This window comes from Limulus polyphemus, unplaced genomic scaffold (assembly GCF_000517525.1).
Source record: "Limulus polyphemus unplaced genomic scaffold, Limulus_polyphemus-2.1.2 Scaffold2537, whole genome shotgun sequence".
Classification (NCBI taxonomy): Eukaryota; Metazoa; Arthropoda; class Merostomata; order Xiphosura; family Limulidae; genus Limulus; species Limulus polyphemus.
The window spans coordinates 105,204-110,053 of NW_013668147.1; the positions used below are offsets into that span (position 1 = coordinate 105,204).

The following is a 4,850-nucleotide window of genomic DNA, read 5'->3' on the forward strand; positions in this document are numbered from 1 at the left end:
ACCTTTCAACCTGTCTCGAAAGGGTTAATCAGTTAGTTCCTTATTTTAAACTACATTAATCATCTCGCTACAGACAGGTGAAAGAGTGCATGTCATGACATTTTAGTTATTTTGAAAATTTAATTAATTTGTCAATATATGGCCATAAAATTGGCATCAAAAAGTAGTTTAAAATTCAAGTTTTAATATTATGTATGTTTTAATTTTTTAGTTTGATAACATTGAAAACAAAATGCTAAATATCTATTTGTGTGTGTGTAACATGGTGTGTCCTCTTGTGTTATTGGTCAGTTTTACATTGGTTGTTTTGAGTCCCATATTCAGGTAGTCATCTTACATACTTCTCTTTCATCTTTTGCTAGCATCTCGACATTCTCTCCTTTTCCTCATTTTTCCTGTGCCTGACATGGAAGTCAACAGCAATGTGGGTTACTACACCATGAAGGTAGTGCTTGTGAAGACCATGTTCCTCACTTTTATTGACTTTTGGGAGACTTTCACTTCTGTTCCATGTGTTCTACAGGTTTTTCAGAGGGTCTGTCTCTTCTCTTCCAGTCACCACCACCTCCATTATTGTCTACCATTCCTCTCCCTCCTTCAGAAGATCCTATCTCACAAAATAGGCTGTCATCTATTGGAAGAGACCTTTTAACAGTTGCTGTCTTGAAGGTATTTCTAGTTTTTCATTGTCCCCTACTTAGCCGAGGTATGGAGGTCAGTCATTGACCTCTCCTTCAGTCTCTGGATCGTCTTCATTCCACCAGGGTGTTGTTTCTGTTTCTTCATTGGGTTTTCATTCCACTTCTGTAGGTAACCAAGTGCGATGTAGTAGATGTATCCCTTCCCGTTTTCTTTCAGTCATCCATGGGGACCTTTCCAGTTACAGGCTTGCCTTGGCTCGTTTCCATGTTTTAAGGTGTAGTCAAGAACTTTGATGGAATTCTACAAATGTTGATCATCTGGTCTCATCTTTCTTTCTCAGGATGACTGGATTCTGGCTCCTTCATATTTGGCATCTTCATGCCACTCTAGTTTGCTACTAGAGGAGGCAGATAGTGTGGGTTCATTCTTCAATACAAGGAAGTTTCTTTTTTCCCCTAATCTATTTTTGGTTCTTTTGGTACTACACTTCCTAACATTAGTTGGGCCCTATCCTTTCTTTCTCGGCTTTCTTGAGAAATTGTATCTCTTTTGAGGATGTCGGCTTTTTTTGGTAGCTCTCACACCCCTCTGTTACACTCACATCTGTTCCCTTCCTTGGGTATTCCTCATTTGATGGTACCTCTGCTTGGATCACCTGGTTGTACTTCTTTCTCTCCTTCTAATTGATCTTGCCTGGTGGTAAGACAGAGACAATACTATGGTGGGTGTTCCTCTTCCACCCCTGCTCAGATCTTCCATCTTTCACTGATGGTTCTCTTGTAGGTTGGACAACATATCTCCATACCTGGGATATTTCCAGGTATTAGGCTTTAATGAACCTGGGCTTCATTTCAACATTTTGGTGCTCTTTGTTTCCTCTGTTCCTTCATATGCGTGGGAAGATGGTTTTAGTGCATTCCACTGACTTCCAAGTGGTCTCATACTTCTACAATCAAGAGGATACCTAGTTGTGATCTATTTGTTGCTGGACTCTGGGGACTCCAAAATCTGGGTCCATGTGCACCAGATACTACTCTTTTACTTGTCTTCTTCCCCGTATTTAGAATCTAGTTGCAGAATGATTATCACATCCGAATAAGGTCATTTCTATGGATTGGTCCTTTGATCTTCTAGTAGTTATGCTCTTGTCTAGATACTCAGCACATAGATGCATTTGCCACTTATCTGGGTGACCACATGCCACCTTTCTAGTCTCCTGGTCCTTGTCCTCTGGCTATAGTTTGAATGCCTTTTGTATGGTATGGAGAGGCCTTTTATGTATTCCCTCAAATATGTCTCCACCTCTATTTTATCTCCTTCATCCACACCTATCAATGTCCAGTTTTTTGAGTGGCTCCGTTTGCCTAGCTCAGCCTTGGTTCCCTCTACAGAGACCTCCACTGCTTGACAGGATGACTATTCCTGCACACCCTTCTTCATCCCTTCATTTCCAATATATTTTTTTTGGTCAGATTTGGATCACGTTTTGTATCTTGTGTGGGCTCTGTGGTTCTATGTGGCTCGTACGACTTCTTTCATGGTTCCTGTCCTGTTTGTTTATTTCTTCAAACTATTCTGTGTTACGTGATCTCTTAGGGATTAGGTTCATTTGCTACTTAGGTTGGATTACTCTTTCCTCGTCTCAGAAGATTCACTGTGTCTCTATCAGCTCATTTTTCTTCAATAACTACTTGAATCACATTCAGTGATGTGTGTTGTCTGGTCATGTATGCTTTCCTTTAAACCTGCACCAGATATCTTTATGGTTATAACGCACACTGTGTTTCGTAAGATCACTAGTGGTATATTTCATTATCTATATGTAGTATTCTGTTCAATACTTGCAGACTATTGTAAGCAAAGCAGAAAGAGATTGCTGCCCATTACATTTGATTGAGAGTGGTCTGCTTTTCAAAATAGGGTTTTGCAATCACCCATTGCACTTTCTTCTGTTTGACATTCCTCAAGACTTCACACTGTTTTCTAAACTCCGTGGTCCACCACCCCAGCAGCTAGGAAAAGGAAAGTGGCAAAGAATCCCAAACTCCACACAAAGAAGGGAGGGGAAAAAAGTCATAATATTACATATCACTACACTACCTTGAGAAGAGGGCAATGCTGGGAACCCTTCCTCCTTTTACCTACTGGAGTTTATTCCCAGAGGTGCAGATTTAGGTGAGAGTTTGACCAGCCTCCACTGAATCCTCCTTGTAATACTGGTTTAAAGTGGACTGCACCCTGTTCCTGCAGTTGAGGTCACTAGATACCCCTTTCTCGATAATTCCTGTTGCAGGATGTTTTATTTCCTTGCTTTTACGGACCTCTTCTGTCTCGTAATACTGGTTGCGGGATGTGCTTTGCCCTGTTCCTATGGTTGAGCAGCCACTCCACATCCTACTTGTGATGCCGGGTGCACACGTTTTCCTCCTGACTCTTATGGTTGATTTGGAAGTTTGCCATTTGCTTACTTTCTCACTGTAATCATAGTTGCTTGCAGTATATCACTGTTTACTTGAGGTTGGGGTTGCTGTGTATATTGTTCATGGTCCACTTGCCCTAGCCACTTTACAATGTAAATACTCTGTTTGGTGATTATTATTATCCTCCTCATCATAATACTAAGGAAGAGACTTTGAACATTCTCTGTACAGTTGGGGGTGGGGAGAGACCTGTACCATTCTTTCACAGGGCCTTTCCTAGTATGGTCCTTGATGCGGCCCATTTCACAACACTTCATTTCTTCAAGGGCAAAGAGCATATCTATTTCAGAAGAGGTGTGGTGTCCCCCTCATGCATGCTTTTGTTTGATTACTGAGCATACCTGTTCAATTCCCTATGATTGCTTTCTGTGTGGGGTCTTCTTGTTTTTGTTGCACTGGCCCCTCCACCTACTCAATGTGGGATTCTAGCTATTACATCCCCAATTCCTTTGATTTTTGTGTGCCTAATCTCGAAAGTTGGGTACACGTAAAGTAATACAAAGGAAGCCAGCTACTCTAGGAGAGTGTCATGTTCCTATTGAAGGTGGGTTATCACATGCTAAATGAGCAGCATGAATTGGTGGGGCATAAAATGTTGTTCCGAACAGAAATGGGATTTTTTTAAACCCAGTTATAGCTTAGCTAGAAAGCCAGATAAATTAGTGATTTTCTGTGTACCAGTATGATAATTGATAATTTTTGTTTTCTCAAATGCATCTGAAATCTACAAAAATTCCCAAGTTTATGAACACTCGTCAGTCATGTATAGTCCACAAACGTCGTCACTATGAGTGACCATGTAATTAATGTTTAGCTCTAAGACATGTGCTAGCTGCACTGATGTACGATGTATACAGCATGTATAGCCCAACATGCCTAACAGTGTGTACATGTAAAATTCCTTGGTAATTATTTTTGTTTGAAAACTTTCAGGTCCAGAAGGGGCCTGAAAGATAAACAGAGTTGGTCAGAAACTAATTTTCTATTTGCCCCACTCACATGAATTGTATAAATAAGATCAATAATTAGGGTCTGAAGTGATTAATTAATTCTTGATAGGGGACAAATACGTCTAAAACTAGCAAAGAGAGAAACATTTACATGAGCTTCAATTTTTAAAATTGATGGCAAAAATGTGAATTGGTTTGGTTGAATTAATACATAAAAAATTTAATATAATATCTTAAGATCCAATGAAAATAATTTTGCTGTGGGGGTAAATGGAAGTACCCCGAGAAAACCTACTTTAACTTATCAGGCGTGGAATATTCTACCTGATCAGTGCCTGAAATGTTAAGTATTAACTGGAGATAATGAAGCTTTTTCCTACTTTTATTTATTTTCCTAAAAAAGGCTATATAGGATATATGGATGAGTTGAGGGCTACATGCTACACCAATCTGAGACTGCACTGAGTGATATTTGGACCTTAAATGTCACATTTTGAGACACAACTGTATGGTTTAAGGAAGGGAATATGATATCATTGACAGAGAGGTTGTATAATGTTAGGCTTAACACTGACCCTTGTGGGACATCGGCTTCGAATGTGAAGGGTCTGAAGGTCGCATTGTTGATCTTAACTTTAGTTGTTGTGTCGGTAAGAAGACTGGATATCCAGTGTACAATAGGGATGGGAGTGGAAAGAAATGCTACTACCCTATGGATGATGAGCTAGAATGCATTAGAAGTACTTTATGCAGATTAGAAGTTCCATGCATAAAACTC

The 4,850-nt window shown here is 39.9% G+C and overlaps 1 protein-coding gene across 3 annotated transcripts in view; it reads left to right on the plus strand.

The window, feature by feature from the left end:
- LOC106467234 (40S ribosomal protein S16) overlaps nt 1-4,850 on the plus strand; it is a 30,648-nt gene that overhangs the window by 4,620 nt on the left and 21,178 nt on the right. The window lies entirely within an intron of this gene.